Genomic DNA, 22,324 nt, shown 5'->3' on the forward strand with positions numbered 1-22,324 from the left:
TAAAATTAAAGGAATATTTTAAGCAACCACAAATAAACCTGACAGTTTATATGAAATAAAAAATTCCATGAAAACACAATCAAATATCACTCAAGAGAAAATCTGAATATCCCTATACCTATTATATGAACCCAATTTATAGTTTAAAATCTCCCCCAACACCCACCCACACCCCCCCCACACACAAACTTGATAGCTTCAATGATGTATGCTTCCAAATATTTAATTTAAAAAAATATCAATTCTAATAATGTTTTCCAAAATTTGAAAAGGAGAGAATACTTCCCAATTCATTCCATGAAGTTAGTGTTACCTTTATATAAAAGATACTCTCGCCGGGCACGGTGGCTCAAGCCTGTAATCCCGGCACTTTGGGAGGCCGAGACGGGCAGATCACGAGGTCAGGAGATCGAGACTATCCTGGCTAATACGGTGAAACCCCGTCTCTACTAAAAAATACAAAAAAAACTAGCCGGGCGAGGTGGCGGGCGCCTGTAGTCCCAGCTACTCCGGAGGCTGAGGCAGGAGAATGGCGTAAACCCAGGAGGCGGAGCTTGCAGTGAGCTGAGATCTGGCCACTGCACTCCAGCCTGGGCGACAGAGAGAGACTCCGTCTCAAAAAAAAAAAAAAAAAAAAAAAAAAAAGATACTCTCCTGAATTTATCTTATGAATTATGTTATAGCCTACTTGTGGTACACTGTACATCCATTAGCACTTCCCAAACTGGGTGAAATCACTAGGATATGTTAAATATATTAATATTATTCCTCCCAATGTTGATAAACAGAAAAAACTAATCTATGCTCAAATAAATTATCTCAAATTTCCTGTAATGATTTTGCTTACTGACAACAGCAATCTTTCAAAATACATATTTTTTTTTTTTTTTTTTTTTTTTGAGACAGTCTTGCTCTGTCCCTCAGGTTGAAGTACTGTGGTGCAATCTCAGCTCACTGCACTTCACCTTCCAGGTTCGCGTGATTCTCCTGCCTCAGCCTCTCTAGGAGCTCGGATTAGAAGTGTGCACCACCTCTGGCTAATTTTTGTATTTTTAGTAGAGACAGGGTTTCGCCATGTTGGCCAAACTGGTCTCCAGCCTGCCTGCCTCAGCCTCCTGAAGTGCTGGGATTACAGATGTGAGCCCCGGCGACCAGCTGAAATAAATCTGCATTTCTATTGATTTTCAAGGGGCAAGGATTTCAACTGTGTGTACCTATATGTGTACAGAAAGAGTGTTGCTTGGCACTTATATACATGGATACACAGAAAAATAAGGCTTTTAGCAGTTTTTACTTGTACAAAATGAGCAGTAGGATTTGAGGAAACATTGCTATTTTTCCTATTATGGAGTTCTTCAATCATGAATGACTTTCAATGTTAAATGATAAGATAAAAAAAAATACTACTTCAGAGAAAATACTGTTTTTAATATAGGGAGAACACAGATTAGCATACATATTAGTTTGAAGATATGAATAATTTTCTAATTTTTACAAGTCCAAATACAAAATTATGTGTGGAATATATCAATAATTGTTTCATATATTTGTGCACTAAAAAGAACAAAACTATAACAAAATGTACAGAGATGCTTGATGTACAAAAACAAGATCCTCATCATGAATCGAACTGACTTAAACTCTGTGCACAGAAATAATTTTTAAAGCTTCTCCCTCCCTCGTTCACTTTCACTTTCCCAACTTGCAAGTTCTTTGATTTGATTTTCTCACGATCTCCCTAACCTTCATATGGCCAGAATATTCACACCGAATGACTTAATGAATGCTGTAGGAGCAGAAGGAAATAGACAAGCATCGAAGTACCTCGCATGGCTAATGAACAGAGCCGGGAGGACTAGTGCCCTTTGCATGCCTGCTCTACCACCAGACTCAGGATTCATTCCCACATCTAACACAGAGGCTTGCACCAGATCACAGTTTTTTAAAGCAATAAGGATGCTTTGAGCTTTCTTGAAAACACCGCTAACAATGTGCTTTTAATGTTTCAAGGAGACAAGGGGACAAACAAGGGCAAGTGGGGCCTGTATTTTAATAGAATAGCTTTGCTTTTAGCTATTTTGTTTTTGAACTTTCATATGAGTTAAATTGGATGAAACAGAAAAGGTCTAAAAACTACTGACCCAAGTGATCTCTAAGGCCTTTTCTATCCCTTTAATGCTTGAGGTTTTATTCCATTACTGCCTAAGTGATCAGCCAATGTAGAAGAATTAAATAGGTTTTTCTTTCTGACACATCATCTCAACTATTTGACATCCCTTTTAATATTCTTGTTACTTCTTGGTCCCAAGCAACATAATCACAGATTTCTAAACAAAGTACAAATACTCTCCTCATCCTGAAAATCTTTTTTAATTCTGGTCTGTTATAATATTATAGTGTCTTTAGTGAAATTCAAGATCGTCTGTGTTCTTACAAGTAGTTGAATCAATATTGTTGCTCTATTGAAAATGTGGAATACTATAGATTGACATTTTCAATAAGGACCAATTTCAAAGAACACTTGTGACATTTACATGCAGACAGACATTTTAATTAAGATTTCATATAGGACAGATGCTGTCCCAGGAGTTTTACATTCAGTATGTCAACTAGTCTCACAACATCAATGTAATAGGTGTTACCGTCCCCATTTTAGAGATAGAGAAGTAAGGACTGGAGGATTGCCCAAAATTAACAAGGCCATAAGGAGAGTGCAAGGACTCCAGGTTTGACTTTAAAACATGCAGTATTAAATTGCAGTATTACATTTGCATGTGGGAGTTGAATTTGGAGATTTAAAAATGCTTCTATTTTAACAGAGAGGGAGGAGAAGGAACAAGAGCCCAGTTTCCCACTGCGACAATAGCTAGTTGACCACATCCTGTTGAGACAGGTTTTTTGGTTTTTTTTAATTATTATTATTATACTTTAAGTTGTAGGGTACATATGCATAACGTGCAGGTTTGTTACATATGTATACTTGTGCCATGTTGGTGTGCTGCACCCACTAACTTGTCATTTACATCAGGTATAACTCCCAATGCAATCCCTTTTAAAACTTATTTAAAACTTATTTTAAAACTCTTCTGACGATAAAATAAGTTAACATATGTCACATATGAAGGACTCAATAATTTTTAGAAGTCCTTACCTTTTATCCATCTGAAGCTTTTCTAGGTAGGGTGATCGGGATGGGATATTAGGAATGACCTGCCAGCAGGGTATGATTGTCTATGAGAATTTGCAGGATGGAAGATAGAAAAATGGCAGAGATAGTTAACAATATTTCATTTTAGATTATTTGTTCTTGGATAGACAATGTGTTTTAAAAGGAGAATTTTAAAAAGGAATGAATATATATTTATAATATTTGTGATACTTTGAGGAATTATTTGTATAATGTCTGAGCTTTAAGAGTAGGAAAAATAATGTATAGAAATACAAAAAATATTAAAATGCTCACTCTAATATAGGAAGTGACAAACCTGCTTTCAGTACATGCCAAAGTGGAAAAATAAATTACATGACTATTATCTCTTTCAAGTTTGGACATTTTCTAGGGATTCTTCTGGAAATATTAAGAAAGTATATGAAAATGAAATAATGGGAAACAAAAATTGTGCTTACCACAGAAACTGTTGTATAAATTGTACCATTTCTTTTTTTTTATATACTTTATGTTCTAGGGTACATGTGCACAACATGCAGGTTTGTTACATATGTATACATGTGCCATGTTGGTGTGCTTCACCCATTAACTTGTCATTTACATTAGGTTTATCTCCTAATGCTATTCCTCCCCCCTCCTCTCACCCCACAACAGGCCCTGGTGTGATGTTCCCTTCCTGTGTCCAAGTGATCTCAGTGTTCGATTCCCACCTATGAGTGAGAACATGCAGTGTTTGGTTTTTTGTTCTTGTGATTGTATGCTGAGAATGATGGTTTCCAGCTTCATCCATGTCCCCATAAAGGACACGAACTCATCCTTTTTATGGGTGCATAGTATTCCATGGTGTATATGTGCCACATTTTCTTAATCCGGTCTGTCATTGATGGACATTTGGGTTGATTCCAAGTCTTTGCTATTGTGAATAGTGCCACAATAAACATACGTGTGCATGTGTCTTTATAGCAGCATGACTCATAATCCTTTGGGTATATCCCCAGTAATGGGATGGCTGGGTCAAATGGTATTTCTAGTTCTAGATCCTTGAGGAATCGCCACACTGTTTTCCACAATGGTTGAACTTGTTTACAGTCCCACCAACAGTGTAAAAGTGTTCCTATTTCTCCACATCCTCTCCAGCACCTGTTGTTTCCTGACTTTTTAATGATCGCCATTCTAACTGGTGTGAGATGGTATCTCATTGTGGTTTTGATTTGCATTTCTCTGATGGCCAGTGATGATGAGCATTTTTTCATGTGTCTGTTGGCTGTATGAATGTCTTCTTTTGAGAAATGTCTGTTCAGATCCTTTGCCCACTTTTTGATGGGGTTGTTTGTTTTTTTCTTGTAAATTTGTTTGAGTTCTTTGTAGGTTCTGGATATTAGCCCTTTGTCAGATGAGTAGATTGCAAAAATTTTCTCCCATTCTGTAGGTTGCCTGTTCACTCTGATGGTATTGAGACAGGTTTTATAGTGAGTGTCCACTGTTTTCTCGTCTGCAGACTTGAAGAAAATGCATATCTACATGATAGGACTCTTCTGACGATAAAATAAGTTAACATATGTCACATATGAAGGACTCAATAATTTTTAGAAGTCCTTACCTTTTATCCATCTGAAGCTTTTCTAGGTAGGGTGATCGGGATGGGATATTAGGAATGACCTGCCAGCAGGGTATGATTGTCTATGAGAATTTGCAGGATGGAAGATAGAAAAATGGCAGAGATAGTTAACAATATTTCATTTTAGATTATTTGTTCTTGGATAGACAATGTGTTTTAAAAGGAGAAATTGTGTTACTTTCCTAACAGAAGATAATTTAGAAAAAAAATTTGCAAGGAAGGATAATTAAAAACTAAAAGTAATAGAAAGAAAAATGTAATAGACACAAAATCTGAACACAAAGAACGAAACTAAGGGAGTCATGAGCACTTCACTTCAAAATCACTGAGGATAAGATTGAAATGTGCACATTTGGGGATGTGTTTTATATATTACTCTTTTCTGAATAAAATTTTTATTTAAGATTAGTTTATACTTTTTAATTCAGTACAACCATCTGACCAGTTAGCACCTTAAAACATAGGTATTTCTGCTGAATGCAAAGAATGTTTATCCCATAATGGCATTGGAGTGATTAAGCGATTTTCAGCAACTGTCACATTAATCAAGCACAGCAAGGGTCAGAAATCTTTGAGGCTTCAAATTAGTGGACTGCCCAAGGGGAGGGAGAGAAATGGCCTGCAGATGTCAGTTCCCAGGTGAACGTAGCTGTTTGCACAATCAATACAGTACAGAATGCCAAAGTCACTACTCTTTACAGCCCTCATTATCAACATCAGGAGTCACTTTATCAAACTTGTCTTTTAAAATGATGAAAAAGAGGTCATTTTGATGAACACTAAGGGATGGCATAAATTAGCAAAATTGTTTTGCAGCATAAAGCAAGAGTTTAATTCAGTATCTGAGTTAAAGGCAATTTGGAATGGAAAAAAAAAAAACAATAATTCAAACTTGGGATGAAAAGATTTGGGTTCAAGTCCTACCTTGATTCTAGTGGAAAATTATTTAAGATATAGAAAAACTTCTAGGACAGTGCTTGATAGACAGAAGGCATTCATTAGACTTTAATGTCTTTCCTCAGTAGACAGTGATATCCTTGTACTCCAATTTGCAGTTGACCTTTGAACAACAAAAATTTGAATTGCATAGGTCCACTTATATGTGGCCTTTAAAAATAATTATACTGAAAAATTTTTGGAGGTTTGTGACAAATTTTAAAAACTCACGGATAACTGCATAGCCTGGAAATATCAAAAAGTTAAGAAAAAGGTATGTCATGAATGCATAAGATATATGTAGATAATGGTATATTTTATAATTTACTAACAGACAGGTAGGTCCAGTGGCAAGTCGGTGAATGAATCTTATGTTCAAGGGAAGGTCCTAGTTGAAGACAAAGATATGGCAATCATTAGTGTTGATGTGGTTGGAAGATACTATTGCCAAGTATATGAGTAAAGACAGAAAAGAGAAGAGGCCCACAGAGAGAGAGAGAGAGTGCATTTCTATATTTAAAGATCAGGCCAATGAAGAGAAAACAACAAAGATGAAGTACGTAGAGGGAGAAACAAAAAAGACTAGAGGGTATAAAGTAAGTAAAGAAAGTATTTCAAGAAGTAGAAATTGTTCAACAGAATCAAATGCTGCTTTTAGACTCAAAAAAATGATACACTGTCAAACATTCCTGCCCTGTGCTGACGCAAACAGAGGCAGTGCCTGTCCCTGTCAACACTGAGTGTGAGTTCTCCAGCTCTGATGACCATTCCCACTCTGAAGTAAGAAAATGACCTCAAATAAGCTGCATCCCTTTCCTACCCCATGAGGTACAGTGAACACAGAGACTGTGGGATGGGGCCCTGTCAATTAATCCATCCCACAGTAAGCAAATAAATTAAAGCAAGAAGGTTATACTTTTATCCTTCCCATTTAGGAAGAAGAGGGAGAATTAAAAAGAGAAGAAAGGAAGAAAGGTGAAGATATTCTTTAAATCAGCATTATAAATGCATGAAACACCCTTGGCAGTCTATGTGTGAAACAGAGCAGAATCAAAACAGCAGTTCCTTAAGAAATGATCTACATTGTGGAATACCACCCAGGTTTCTGAATGACCTATGGATAGCACATAAGCAGGACCGATCAGAATAGTACAACAAGGACTTTGAAAACAAAATTGACGTTTTATTCACAATTCCACAAATTAGGCCAGGACAAGTGTTCTGAATCGAAACAAGTTGACTGACTGCTGAAATAGAAAAATTTGGTTAGGAAACAGTCTCATGACAATACTCAAAATGTCCAAGATACAATCCAAAGTTGGTCTTGCTGAGAATAAGAAAAATCTCACATAGAATAAGAAAAGTAATCAAAAATGATTTAGATGTTGGAAATACAAGCAGCTATTATAAAATATTCCAACAAGCAATGGCAATCATCCTTGAAACCAATGATAAATAAACATTTTCAGAAAAAAAGTATATAATGAAGAACAAACTGGGAATTCAGAAATAAAAATATATGAAAACCAAATTACAGAACTCCGTGAATGGCATAATAGCAAAATGGAGATGACAGAGGAGCAAATCAGTTGATGTGAAGACATATTCATAAGAAGTTTCCAAGCTGAACAACAGACAAAATTAGTTGATTTGGTTCAAATGTATGTACAGAAAATGCACCTAAGAAAACCATATCATAAAGGGAGAGAATCATTATGGTAAAGTGCTTACATTCTATTCGAAGTGGTGAAGTATTGATAGTATTTAACTGTTGTGTAGAACTGTTCTGCACATTTTAAGGCTTCTGGCAATATGTCTGGCCTCTAACAACCAGACAGATGTCATTAGCACCCCACTTCCCAGTTACAAATGAAAAATATCTCCAAATATTATCAAATGTCTCTTGAAGGGATGGGGGGATTTTCCTTGGTTGAGAACCTCCATCCTAGAGTAACTATTAAAATTTTATACAAATGCTCTTTAGTTTAATTAAATCCCACCTATTTTTATCTGTTTTTATTGCATTTGTTTTTGGGGTCTTGGTCATGAAGTCTTTTCATAAGCCAATATCTAGAAGGGTTTTTGCGATGTTATCTTCTAGAATTTTTATGGATTTTGGTCTTAGATTTAAGTCCCTGATCCATCTGTAGTTGATTTTGGTATAAGCTGAGAGATGAGGACTCAGTTTCATTCTCCTACATGTAGCTTGCCAATTATCCTAGCACCATTTGTTGAACAGGTTATCCTTTCCCCACTTTATGTATTTGTCTGCTTTGTTGAAGATCAGTCGTCTGTAAGTATTTGGGTATGTTTCTGGGTGCTCTATTCTGTTTCATTGGTCTATGTGGCTAATTTTGTATCAATACTATGCTATTTTGGTGACTGTGGTCTTATAGTATAGTTTGAAATCAGGTAATGTGATGATTCCAGATTTGCTCTTTTTGCTTAGTCTTGCTTTTGCTATGCGAGCTCTTTTTTGGCTCCATATGAATTTTAGAATTATTTTTTCTGGTTTTGTGACAAATGATGGTGGTATTTTGATGGGAATTGCATAGAATTTATAAATTTCTTTTTGCAGTATGATCATTTTCACAATATTGATTCCATCCATCCCTGAGTATGGAATGTGTTTCCATTTGTTTGTGTCATCTATAATTTCTTTCATCAGTGTCTTGTAGGTTTCCTTCTAGAGGTCTTTCACCTCCTTGGTTAGTTATATTCCTATGTATTTTATTTTTTTTGCAGCTATTGTAAAAAGCAGTTGAGTTATTGATTTGATTGTCAACAGCCAAAGTGGTCACTGTTGGTCTACAGGAGTGCTACTGATTTGTGTACATTAATTTTGTGTCCTCAAACATTGTTGGATTCATTTATCAGCTAGGAGTTTTTTGGGGGAGTCTTTACAGTTTTCTAGGTGTACAATCATATCATCAACAAACAGTGACAGTTTGACTTCCCCTTTACTGATTTGGATACCCTTCATTTTTTTCTCTTTTCTGCTTGCTCTAGCTAGGACTTCCAGTATCATGTTGAATAGAAGTGGTAAAATTGGGTGTTCCTTGTCTTGTTCCAGTTCTCAGAAGAAATGCTTTCAACGTTTCCCTGTTCAGTATTATGTTTGTTGTATTATAGATGGCTTTAATTACACTGAGGTATGTCACTTGTATGCCAATTTTGCTGAGGATTTTAATCATAAATGAATGCTGGATATTGTCAAATGATTTTTATGCATCTATTGAGATGATCATGTGATTCTTGGTTTTTAATTACGTTTATGTGGTATTTCACATTTATTGACTTGTGTATGTTAAGCCATTCCTACATCTCTGGTATGAACCCCACTTGATTATGGTGGATTATCTTTTTGATATGCTACTGGATTTAGATGGCTAGTATTTTGTTAAGATTTTTGTATCTATGTTGGGATATTGGTCTGTAGTTTTCTTTTTTCATTATATCCTTTCTTGGTTTGGATATTAAGGTGATACTGGCTTCATAGAATGATTTAGGGAGAATTCCCTATTTCTCTATCTCATGAAATAGCATCACTTAAAACTTTTGCCCAGAAAAAGAAACAGCAGATTAAACACACCAACAACAGAGTGGGAGAAAATCTTCACAATCTATACATTCACCAAAAGACTAATATCCAGAATATACAACAAACTCAAATAAATTAGCAAGAAAAAAATAATCCCATTAAAAAGTGGACTAAGGACATGTATAGACAGTTCTCGAAACAAGATATACAAATAGCCAACAAATATATGAAAAAATTCTCACCACTAATGGTCAGCAAAATGCAAATCAAAACCACAATGTGATACCACCTTACTCCTGCAAGAATGGCCATAATTAAAAAATTAAAAATAATAAATGTTGGCATGGATATAGTGAAAAGGGAACACTTTTACACTGCTGGTGGGAATGTAAACTAGTACAGCCACTATGGAAAACAGTATGGAGATTCTTTAAGGAACTAAAAGTAGAACTACCATTCTATCAAGCAATTTCACTACTGGGTATCTACCCAAAGGAAAATAAGTCATTACACAAAAAACATACTTGCATACACGTTTATAGCAGCAGAATTCACATTTGCAAAAATGTGGAACCAGCCCAAATGCTCATCAACCAAGTGGATAAAGAAACTGTGAGATATATATACAGTATATATATATATATGTGTGTGTGTGTCTGTATGTGTGTGTGTGTGTGTGTGTGTGTGTATAGAATGAATTAATGGCATTCACAGCAACCTGGATGGGATTGGAGACTGTTATTCTAATGAAGCACCTCAGGAATGGAAGACCAAATATCACTATGTTCTCACCCACATGTGGGAGCTAAGCCACGAGGATACAAAGACATAGAATGATACAATGGACTTTGGGGACTCCAGGGAAAGGGCAAGAAGTGGGTGAGGGATAAAAGGCTACACAATGGGTTCACTGTATACTGCTCCAGTGATGAGTGCACCAAAATCTCACAAATTACCACTAAAAAACTTACTCATGTAATCAAATACCAACTGTTCCCCAAAAACATGGAAATAAAAAAAAATAAAAATGAAAATTAATTCAAAAAAGCCTTACCTGTAAGTCATCAGGGAGTTTGGGTCTTCAGGATGAACTGCACAATTCTCCTTGCTTGGCGCCCTGCAATAAATGCCTCACTTTCTTTCACTGAAAAAAAAAAAATTTAAAGAGATAGATTAAAATAATTATAAAAATTTTACAGTAACAAATAGAAAGACAGCAAATTGGAAACAAATGAACAAACAGAGAAAACTGGGGCTCTCAGTAATCAATAGAGCAACTGGATTAAAAAATGAGAGGATATAAAATAACTGAACAACTTTATCAGTCAAAAAATCTCATTAAGATTTTTGGAAACATTCTGTTAGACAGCAGCAGAATATGCATTTTTTTCAAGCATAAATAGAATATTAACCAAGATATGGGACACTCTTTTGTAAACCAATCTAACACATTTTAAAAAATCAAAATCATGCAAAGTGCAATAAGCACTGATCAACTGGAATTAAAGTAGAAGGCAGTAACAAAAACAGAGACAAATCCACAAACAGTAGACAGTATACCTCTAAGTGATGCATGTGTCAAAAGAAAATAAATTTTACTAATTAAAATTGTAATACAATATTTAAAATAGGAGATATGCAACTAAAATAAAGCATAGAAGTATATGTATACACTAAATGCTTCTATGTCTTTAAAAAGAAAGAATACTTTCCAAATAATGCTGTAAGCTTCCACCTAAAGAGCCTAGAAAAATAGAAACATTAACTCAAAGCAAAGAGGAAATAAATAATAGAAAAAGAAATAATAAGGAAAAGAGAAAAACAATAAAACTGAAAACCCAAAAAGAATATATAGAGAGAAAATCAATGAAACTAAATCTGCTTTTTTTAAATATGAATAAAAATTTCTAGAAGATTGTCAAAGAAAAAAGAAGAGACACAAAGCAATACCAGCAAAAAGAAAATATCACTATAGATATTAAAATATAACAAGAAAAAACTATGAACAATTCATACAATTTCAACAACTTAGATAAATTGGACCAATTACTCAAAATAATGATGTTACCAAAGCTCATCCAAGAAGATATAACCTAAATTGGATATAAGTATTAAAAACAATTTTCCAGTTCGTTTTTCAAAAATAAATTTCCAAACATAGTTGGTTTTATTAGTAAGTTCTGCCAAAAATTTAAACAAGAAACAACCTCAATTCTACACAATTTATTTGAGGAAACAGAATAGAAAGAAATATCTCTTAGTCATATTATGATTCCAGAATTTCGTCATTACCAAAAACAGATGAAGACAATACAAAACATGAAAACTCTTAAAAATGTCTCTCATGAACATAAATGCAAGTATTCTCAAAAAATCTAACAGAATTCTATAATATATAAAAATAATATTATATCATAGTCAAAGGAGTTTCATACCAGAAATACAAGATGGATTTGAAAATCACCATTTGAAAACAAAGCACTATAATCCATCATACTGAAAATCTAAAGTATAAAAAATCCTCATGATACATTAATAGACACAAAAAATTATTTGACAAAAATCAACACCCAATAATTATTTTAAAAACCTCAGAAAAGTAGGAATAGTACCATCCTTAACCTAATAAAGTACTTCTACAATATACCCATAGCTAAAATCATATTTAATGATTAAAGACTAAAATCTTCCACTCTAAGATTAAGAAGAATGCATAATGCACACACTATTTCTATTCAGCATAGTACCAGAAGTCCTAGCCAGTGAAATAAGATTGGAAAATAAAATACAGGCAACTATAACTGAGCCTATTTGCAGATTACATGATTGTGTATGAAGAAAATATCAAGGAGTTTCCAAATGTTTCCTAGAACTAAATATTGAATTTATCAAGGTTATAGAATACGAGGTCAACACACATAAAGAACTGTATTTTTGCACAATAGAAATGAATAATCAGAAACAAACAGTAAATATACAGTAACATTTATAATACCTCAAAAAGCTACTTAGGTATATCAAAGCATATACAGGATATTAAACAACATACAGAATATACATACTGAAAACTATAAATTTTGATGAAAAATAAAAGAAGACCATAATAAATAAAGAAATATGCCATGGTCATAAATCAGTAAACTTAGCATAGGGAGGATGTTAATTCTCCCCAAATTGATCTATAGGTTTATTGCCTGTCATATGAAATCTCAGCAGGATATTTTTGTAGCTATAGACAAGCCAATTTTAAAATGTATATAGAAAAGCAAATAAACTAGAATAGTAAAACAATTTGTAAAAGAAAAATGAAGGTGAAGGAACTCCACTATCTGATTCTAAGACCTCTTTATTATAAACCTACAATTATCAGGAAAGTATATCATTGGTGGACGGATAGACATGGGGATCAACGGAACACATTAGAGAATCAATGAATAAAATAGATCCACTCAAGTATAGTCAACTAATTTTTTAAATAAAAGGGCAAAAGCAATGCAAAAGAGGAAGGATAGTCTTTTTAACAAATGATGTAGGAATTATTAAATATCAGTAGACAACATTAAACCTGAAACTAACTCACGCTTCATACAAAAATGTATGAAAAATGGATCATGTATCTAAATGTAAAATGTAAAATAAAACTTCTACATACAAATATGTAGAAAATATTTTTACTGTGTGGTTAAAATGTTCTTAGACATGACAAAAAAAACATGATCTATAAAAGAAAAAAGTCAGTAAAATAAATTTGGTAAAAATTCAAAAACCTGCTCTGTGAAAGAAACTCTTAAGCAAATAAAAATGCAAGCCACAAAATATAAAAATTATATGTGCAAACCACATATTTGACAAAATGTTTTTAACTTAAATATGTAAAGAATTCACTATACTCAATTATATGAAATCAGATAATCAAATTTGAAAATGGGCAAAATAAAAGAAAGTTTATTAAAGATGATATGTATATGACAAATGCTTTTCAAATGCTCTACATCATCACCCATTAGTAACATGCAAATTGTAGCAACTATTGGATACTTCCACACATAAGAAAGGCTAACTGAAAAATAATATTAACACCAAGTGCTGATGAGGATGCACTGGGAACACAAAATGGTATAGCCACTCTTAAAAACAGTTGAACAGTATCTTTTAAAATTTAAAAGGTAATTGCCATATGATTCTTCAACCCTACTGCTGGGTATTTACCCTGGAAAAACAAAAACTATGTTCACATAAAAACCTGTAGCAAATACTCATATTTGTTAATAGGTAGTAACTGGAAACAACCAATGAGTACATCATATCTATCTCTATATAATTTTCTACAGATAGATATATCTATTTTTTTAATAATAGACATCCTAATAGTTGTGAAGACATATTTCATTGTGGTTTTGATATGAATTTTTCTAATGATTACTGACATTAAACATCTTTTCAAATATTTTTGGGACATCTATGTATTTTTTTTTAAATGTCAATCAAAATCATTTGCCCATTTCAAAATCAGGTCCTTTTTTTTCTGTTGAGTTGTAGGAGTTCCTTGCATATTTTAGATATTAACCCCTTATCAGATATATGGCTTACAAATATTCGTCTCCATTTCAACCAGGTTACAGGTTACCTTTTCACTATTAATAGTGAAACTATTAATAGTTTCTCCCTCCTCCCCACTTCCCTTCCCCGCCTACCCTTCCCTCCCCCTTCCCTCCCCCCTTCCCTCCCCTTATTTATTTATTTATTTATTTATTTATTTATTTATTTCTGGAGTCTTGCTCCATCGCCCAGGCTGTAGTGCAGTGCAGTAGTGCAATCTTGGCTCATGGCAACTTCCACCTCCTGGGTTTAAGTGATTCCCCTGCTCCAGCCTCCCGAGTAGCTTGGATTACAGGCATCCCCCACCAAACCCAGCTAATTTTTGTATTGTTAGTAGAGATGCGGTTTCATCTTGTTGGCCAGGCTGGTGTTGAACTCCCAACCTCAAGTGATCCACCTGCCTTGGCCTCTTAAAGTGCTGGAATTACAGGCATGAGCCATGGCGCCCAGCCTAATAGTTTCTTATGCTGTGCAGAAGCTTTTCAGTTTTATGTAGTCCCATTTGCCTAATTTTTACTTTTGTTTCTTGCGCTTTTGGTATTATATTCAAGAAATCACTGCCAACACCAATGTCATAAAGATTTTTCCATGTTTTATTTTAGGATATTTACAATTTCAAGTTTTATGTTTAAGTATTTAACCGATTTTGAGTTGATTTTTGTGTATGATGTAAGTTAAAAAAAAAATTCTATTATTCTGCATGTAGATATTCATTCTCTCAACATTTTTTTGAAGAGACTATTTTTCCCTGTTGTGTATTCTGTCAGGCACCTTGGTGGAAGATAAATATCTATGTATCTGTGGGATTATTAATAGGGTCTCTAGTCTCTTCCATTATGTTTGTTTTTATACCAATACCATACTGTTTTAACTACTATAACTTTGTAATATATTTTGAAATCCAATAGTATGATGCCTCCAACTTTGTACTTTTTTCTCAAGATTGCTTCGTCAATTTGGGATATTTTGTGGTCCTATATGAATCTTAATTCTGATACCAAAGCCAAACAAAGACACTATAAGAAAAAAAAAAAAACTACAGAGCAATGTCCCTGTTTATCATAGATGCACAAATCTTCAATAAAATACTACCTAATTAAAATCAGCCACACATTAAAAGGATCATACACTATTACTAAATGAGATTTATTTATTTGATGCAAGAATGTTTTACATACTCAAATTAATGAGATACATCACATTAATAGATTAAGAATAAAAATCACATGAGCATCTCAATAGTTACACAATAGGCATTTGACAAAATCTAACAGGTTTTCATGAAAGTACTCTCAAAAAACTAGGTATAGAAGGAATTTACCTTCACATAATAATGGCCACATCTGAAAAACTCACAGCTAAGATTGTATTCAATGGTAAAACATTGAAAGCTTTTCTTCTTAGAGGAGAAACAAGACCGGGGTGCTCATTCTTACCACTTATATTCAACATAGTACTAGAAGTCCTAGCCAGAGCAAATAGGCCAGAAAAAGAAAGGACATCCAAATATAAAATAAAGAAGTAAAATTACCTCTGTTCACAGAGAACATAATCTTATGTATACAAAATCCAAAAGGGAAAACAACATTTAGAACTAATTAATAAATATAATGAAGTTGCAAGATACAAAGCTAACATATGAAAATTATCTATGTTTTATGTGCTAACAGCAAATGTAATAAGAATTAAGAAAACAATTCCACTTACAATGGAATCAAAAGTAATAAAATGCTCAGGAATAAATTTAATCAAGGAGGTGAAAGATCTATATACTAAAACCTACAAGGCAATCTAGAGATTCAATATAATCCCTATCAAAATGCCAACAACATTTTACACAGAAATGGGAAAAAAATCTTAAAAATCAAAGTTTATAGAGATGTTTTCTGATTACTGTTTTTCCTCAATAAACTGGAAACAAACTCAATAGCTGAGTCAAGGATTGTGGAGGAGTGCCTGAATAGAAAAGAAAGGATATCTATATATCCTTTAATATATTTAATATATATTATTTAATATATGTTATTTATTATATTTATTTAATATATTTAACATATATTAAATATATAAGGTGAGGATATAAATATATGAATATATATTTGAAGATATCTTGTATGATTGAAAGAGAACAATGTATTCCCACTTGAAACTTGTGATCATCAATTTTAAGTAAGATAAATCTCCTTAGTTGTGTTTTCCCTTGGTCACATTCAGTAGTGAGGTTTTTACCCTGGCTAAGGTTTTGCAAAAGTAGCAGACATGGGGCAGGGGGTGGGTAAGGTAGCCGAGTATATTTTCCAGAGAACGAATATAATGATGGATGCTGAATTATAAGATGGATAAGAAAAAAAAAAATAGGACTTTTGGGCAACTTTTCCATAATAAGCTTTTTTACACTGTTTGCACTTAACTTATCTGTGATACTGTTCAGTATATTCTCTATGAGTCATTTTAGAAGCACAGTAGGATGGATCCTGCCTATAAAATCCACATTGTATTTCTTATGTTTATATATGTCACCGTGCCTCTGAAGTCAGGTAAATATTAAATAGAAATTGGTGGACAAAATTATTAAATTCCATATTGTATAATAACCAAAGTTAAAATGGTATATTTTCTATTAAAAATCACATATTCAGATTCTCTTTGAAGAAGATTAAATCTTTTGTTATAGATATAAACTCACAGTCTTATAAACAGTGCTTTTCCCTTTCCCTGCCTCTATGGTAAGCGACATTTTCTAATGGTACAGGAATAAAATTGTACTTTAATATCAATGTATTTCCTGTAAATTAATAAATTAATTATTAAAAGATAAGCAATGTTAAAACGTATTTTTAATAATTTTAATATATGGGCATTTTTTCTCTTATTGGAGTATGCCCTTAACCCATTGTGCCTAAGTTATTGTAACTTTTTATTTCAAATACTTACAGTAATCTTTTTAACCTTATTAACCAATTGGTAGGAACTCATTATGCCTACTGTGTGGCACCACACCCATATACAGGGAAAGAACTTACAGCAAATAAATAAATAAGTAACAGTTGTTTATTACTAGGTTCAGTGAAACATATGTGGCACAATATTAATCCCTAGTATAATAGAAAATAATCAGATCATGTACATTAATTTTCTCCTTTTTAATGTTAGTTCCATAGGGCTGAAGATACTTCAGTTTTCCTTATTTACAAAGTGAAGCATTAGTGTAAAAGTCAACTCTGCAGTTCTTTTGTGTGATGTCTCTGTGTCACATCTTTACTTTCCATTGCATAAATGCTGCCTTAGAATTTGCGACATGGTCATAAAGAGTCTAAACATAGGCATCAAATTTGTGCTTACACAGCACACACGCTTGCAAATTCCACATATAAGCTGTTGAAGTTTGAAAATGATGTGGTAATTGCTACCTCACCAGAGACCAAAGAGGAATCCTTATCTGAGAAGTACAGTGAATCACATTTTGATATAAGTAGTTCTTAATACAGTCAGATATCTAATTACTGCATGCCTGCCTGCCTGCCTACCTACAGAGAAAACTTTTATCTAGGTCAGTGTAAATTATTAGCAGTAGAAGGAAAGAAAACTACAACTCAAAAACCGCTGCCACTAAATAAAACTAAAAAAAAAAAAAAAATAGAAACCAAATATAAAAGGAAGAAACAACAAAAATAGCTTGCATCTCAAAATTTAATCTTATGTGAACTAAGAAATTTTTTTAGAATATGTCTCAAACTCAGGAGCACTAAGAAATGGTTCACAATTAAAAATTATAACTATACTTTCAATAAAAGAAAAATTTATATAGTTAGATTCCCTGAATTAATACCAAGTATCTCATACCATACTATGTTGCTGGGAACACTGTCCTGGGATTCTGAGAACATAGAGAAAGAATTTGGCATCTCCACAGAAAACGATTACTGTTTCTTCACACCAATTATAAATTGTAAGCCCTTCAAGCTGAAACTTATTTGCAACTCAGTAGCTGTGTGCTCTTAGCTGGTCAATTCTGTTTCTCTGAACTTGTTTTTTCTAGTTATGGGTGTGTCAGGCTAATACATAATCATATTTTAACTCCTTCAGAAGATTGTGAATCTGGATCAACGGACAATAATCATAATCACAATTGCTTACAATTACATAGTGCTTACTGTTCCCCACTGTTCTAAACACTTTACAGGTATTAATTTATTTAATCCTTACAACAACCATAAGAAACAGTGCTATTATGAAGTCCAGTTTTTAGATGAGAAAACTGAGTTTTAGAAAGATAAAGACACTTGGGGAAGAGCATTCAAATATTAAGTAGCAGAGCTGAGATTCATACTCACGATCATCTGTCTTCAGAATTGTAGAAATTAATTTAGTATTTACAAAGACCTAGGCAAAACCCTATTATTTTCTTATTGCATAAGGTCATAGCAATGATGATGATGACCGGAAAGATAACCACCAAAAATTCCTTCCTAGCATTATTAATAAAATATGAGAGACATGAGAGAGGATTACAGAATGATGCTTCAACTGTACTCAGTACTCTTGAGGCACAAACCAAGAGACAGGAGGGGAGAAAAGCATAAACTATATTCTAGGTTACCAAATGCCCCAAACAATTTTGTAAACATTGAAAATTTGACAAAAATTCAAATCCAAATTGCCCCAGAAGTTGTTATCCATTAATTCTTTAAAGTATGTGTATTTCTAGGGAACTAAAATCTTTACTTGTCTAACTCAAATTATCAAAATGTTTCTAAGGGCTATGTGCTGTTGTAGAATATTTCTGATGATTATTTGAGAAAACAAATGTGCTAGTTATTAGTGAAACTGAAATAACATGAATTGGTTTAAATGCCCTTCTAGAGAAAGTCTATGTCACCAGCTTCACCTCACATACCAAACTAGTTACATTTATTTCTTAAATCATTACTAAATATTAATTATACTCTTGATGAGTATTATTAATTGAACATTAATAATGGGCAGGACCCATATGGTCATTAATTGTTACATTCTTAATACTCCAGCTCCTATCAAATCCCCTTCAATTTGGGTTGTGAGAGCCCCTCTAACTTTTTCTGATAATCTTATAGAGATTGAAGTAATAAATATAGTAGATTAATTCATTTCAAACCTAAAATTATTAGTGGTGAAAGAAAAAAAAACACTCACAATTTTAGTGGTAGATATAAATAAATTAACAAAATAGTGCTTTATTCTGAGTTCTTCATATGTTGTCAAAATGTATATTATACCAAAATAATTTCTCCAAATGTGTCTAGGCCAATTGATTCTTCCCTGTTTAGGCACTCTAATCTCCAGGCTAATAGCATTTTTCTATGATAAAAATATGATTTAGTAAGTTGAGTACACATGATCTTCTAAGCCCAGTCAACTTGGTTCCAAGAAACAAATTATTCATTCATTTATTAGTTGATGTATTTACTCTTTCAATAACAGCTACTATGTGCAAGCTCTGTAACGGGCATTGGGGAAAGAGTAAATGTCTTCAGGGCCTTCAAAGAATTTACCTTCTCCTGGGAAAAGTAAATAATATAGAAGTAAATAACTAAGGAAATTACATTTTGTGATAGCTGTTCTGATATGAATGAGTAATTGGAATGGCTACTTTAATTAACATAATGTGGTAGCGAGTCGCCAGTGATGTACCCACCCCTTCCTTTCCCCCAGGTCCATAAACCACGTGTTCTTGTATTCACACCCTTGTATAGTCCCCTCCCCTTATATCTATAATGGCATATGACTTAATTTTGGCCAATAAAACACAGAGGTGATGCTTCATGGCTTGGAGGGTAAATTATAAGAAACATTGCAGCTTCTGTCTGGATCTCTTGGAATGCTTGTCTATGAACCTAGCTTCCATGCTGTGAGAAGCTCAAGTCACATGGTGTTTGGGTTGGTACCTCCACCTGGGCTCACAGCCAACAGCGAGTATCAACTTCTAGCCATGTGAGTTAGCCATCTTGGATGTCCAGCTCACCAGAGTCTTCATATGACTATAGTCCTATCTGCCATCTTAATGAAACTACTTGGAGACCTTAAGTAAGAACCAGCCAGATAAGCCCGGTCAACCCATAGAAGAATAAGTAATAAACTGTTGTTTTAAGCCACTAAGTTTTGGCACAGTTTGTTACACAGCAATAGATAACCAAACTGTTGAGAAGTTTATAGTATAGCTTCTAATGTAGGAGAGATATCAGGCACAATTACTAAGTAACAAAGTGTGTTTTTGATATCTGTCATCCTTCCCTATCCCCAGGTACCCTGCTATCCTTAGACTCTGGCATTTTCAAAGGCTCATAGATGGCCTTTTTTTTTTAATTTGCCATAAATCTTTCAGCTATGATTGTGAGGAATTGAATGCAAATTGGTATTAACAAAATAGAGAGTTTACCATGCCCGGCCTCACACCTGTAATTACAACACTTTGGAAGGCTGAGGTGAGTGTATCACATGAGGTCAGGGGTTTGAGACCAGCCTGGCCAACCTAGTGAAACTCCATCTCTACTAAAAATACAAAAATTAGCTGGATGTGGTGGTGGGCACCTGTAATCCCAGCTACTTGGGAGGCTGAGGCAGGAGAATCACTTGAACCCGGGAGGCGGAGGTTGCAGTGAGCTGAGATCATGCCATTGCATTCCAGCCTGGGAGATGGAGAGACACTCCATCTTAAAAAGAAAAAAAAAAATTGAGAATTTAATGGTTTCCATAATTGAAAAGGCCAATGGTATATCAAATCTAGTCGGCTGGAGGCAGGAATTCAGAGCATGTCTGAGAACCGAATCTTGTCTTTCTCTCTTTCATCTCTTTGCTCTGCTTTCTTCTGTATTGTTTTTGCTTAAACTTTATTGCACAGTCTTCTGGAAGCCTCAGAGTTATATTCTAACACCTTTGCAAACACCTAAAAGTAAGGTTCCTTCTATTATCCATAGTTTCAGCAGATTTCCCTGGTTATTTCTCTTTGACTTGGTTTAGGAGATAACCTTATATCACATTCTACAACTTCCAGGTAACACTGACCATAACATGACTCAATCTTGGTAAAAAGGAATACTTTGTGTCCCTAGTCATGGTGTCTAGCTCATATATAAGATTATCTCTCAAGCTAGGTTAAGGAGAAACAATTTGAAACATTTGTTAGAACTACAGAAAAAAAGAGCCAATATTTTCTGAAAGGGTTGAAAGGCTTCTAGAATATTGCATAGGTGTGCATAAAATATTTCAGACATACTGAAAATGTTTTCATGACTTATCAAAAGTTTATATTTAACTAACTGTCCTATATTTTACTTGCTAAATCTAGCATACTTACTTAAGAGATTATTTGCCTACATAATGAATTTGTATTTTCAGATATGTTAATATCCATGCCATAAAGGGACACTCATAAGTGAAATAATAAACTAATAATGAAACAAACTATACACAGCAACGATGGAATTTTCTATGCCAAAAATAATCCAAAGTCCTTGGCATGCAAAACTCATATAATCTTATAAAAGTATTGTGATATAAATGATCTCATTATCTTTGCTTACACATAAGGAAATTGGGGCAGAGAGGTTAAATAACTTGTTGAGTGCGATACAACCAACAAGAACGAAGCTATTATTGATCTAAGTTGTATGGCTCCAGAGACCTCTTCCAGTTAATTATTTTAATCGTGTTATCATTACTGCATTTCAAGGTGAGATTAACAAAGTTACTCTGATGAAGACTAACCCTGCAATTTTTTCTACTTGCATTTCTATAGCTAGCTTTCTAGGACTGTAATGGCAAAGGCTATATTTGTTCCACATACTTGAATTCCAAATGCAATATTATTTCTGATAAATTAACAAACCCAATTTGCCCTATTAGCATGAAACTCAGCATCTTTCTTATTCCCAAAAAGTCTACTAAAAAGAGGGTAAATCTAGCTTCACCTCTATAGAACATGTCTTATCAAGCCTTAACAGCATTTGCTTCTTGCTATTACACTATGTCACTGTGGAAGACAAGTCCTTAACAATGGGGCAGATGACATTTTGTAACATGTATGTACCTATTGTGACTCTGTATTCATGCACAGAAATGAATGTCTCTACAAGAAAAGAATTTCAATTGGTCATGGGTTATTCATTTTTGGGGTCTCAATATTCAAGGTCTTAATCCAACGAATTTTCTATACTCTGGGGGAAAATAGTCCTTAAACTCGATTTTCACCTTACATGTCAGAATATCCACAACCCTTTGAATTCACTCAGGAGTAAAGAGAAGAAAACTAAAATTAAATGCTGGCAACCCTTTTTGGTTGAATATTCCAACACATATATTAGGCATTCCCCTGTTACTCTTCAAAATCTAGGTGTTTTATAAATTTTAGAGATGAGGATATAATTTTTTTCAAGCAAATTTCATAATAACTTGCTTCCAGTTCTGGGCTCTCAGAGGAACTTTT

General features: G+C 33.7%; 1 protein-coding gene across 2 annotated transcripts in view; it reads right to left on the reverse strand.

Moving 5' to 3' along the window:
• LOC112425526 (T-box transcription factor TBX15-like) overlaps positions 1-22,324 on the reverse strand; it is a 581,798-nt gene that overhangs the window by 385,303 nt on the left and 174,171 nt on the right. For both annotated transcript variants that reach the window (XM_071094759.1, XM_071094760.1), the window contains exon 3: positions 10,319-10,408. The gene's annotated coding sequence lies outside the window, so the exon portion shown is untranslated. The remainder of the gene's footprint in view (positions 1-10,318; positions 10,409-22,324) is intronic.

Source organism: Macaca nemestrina, chromosome 4 (assembly GCF_043159975.1).
Source record: "Macaca nemestrina isolate mMacNem1 chromosome 4, mMacNem.hap1, whole genome shotgun sequence".
Taxonomy (NCBI): domain Eukaryota; kingdom Metazoa; phylum Chordata; class Mammalia; order Primates; family Cercopithecidae; genus Macaca; species Macaca nemestrina.